Genomic DNA, 770 nt, shown 5'->3' on the forward strand with positions numbered 1-770 from the left:
AAAAAAAAAAAAAAAAAAAAAAAAAAAAAAAAAAAAAAAACACATTATAGTAAATTAATACCTTCTCAGCTTCGCATCGAAGCTAATTATTACTTTTAACATATTAAAAATCAATAATAATTTGAAAACAATTAATTATAAAAATTATATAATATATAAGTAAAAGAATTGCTAATCTGGATATAATTAAGGAAATAGAAGTTAATGTTGCTGTTGTAATTATCCACCAATTTCTTAGGTTGAATTAAACACTATCTACAGATTTGCATCGGAGCGTTTCTTATGATAGTGATTTTAATCACTGTCAGATTAAATCTATGCTTAGATTTTCCAAAGATTTTTGGATATCCTTAACAATTTTGATTGAATCAGATGTTGCTGTTGTAATATTTCAGTAGCTAAGGTTAAAGTAGAAAAGTTTGACTAAATATACGTCAAGTTATTTTCTAATCCAGGTTTTATGATGAACTCATGGGCGTCTTTAATACTAAAAGTTCCTTAAAAGTATCGTTTTTTCCAACATGAAAACAATACGGTGTATTATCTCGAAATTCTCGCAATAATAAATTGCCGCGTTAATCCAACTTCCCCGACGAGTTATAATTGGCTTTGGTGGTAAGGGTAAATTGGCGCTTCCGCTTTAAATAACAGTAAACGATTTTGTGCTTTTCTCAATATTAGCTTCGATGCGAAGCTGAGAAGGTATTGGTTTTACTATGATGTGTTTTTTTTTTTTTTTTGTGTTTTTTTTTTTTTTTTTTTTTTTTTTT

The 770-nt window shown here is 26.9% G+C and overlaps 1 protein-coding gene across 2 annotated transcripts in view; it reads left to right on the forward strand.

The window, feature by feature from the left end:
• Nucleotides 1-770, forward strand: part of LOC126899791 (transcription-associated protein 1-like) — a 37,311-nt gene that overhangs the window by 631 nt on the left and 35,910 nt on the right. The gene's annotated exons all lie outside the window — the stretch shown is intronic.

The sequence above is a fragment of the Daktulosphaira vitifoliae genome, unplaced genomic scaffold (genome assembly GCF_025091365.1).
Source record: "Daktulosphaira vitifoliae isolate Bord-2020 unplaced genomic scaffold, ASM2509136v1 Scaffold_2, whole genome shotgun sequence".
NCBI classification, from domain to species: Eukaryota; Metazoa; Arthropoda; class Insecta; order Hemiptera; family Phylloxeridae; genus Daktulosphaira; species Daktulosphaira vitifoliae.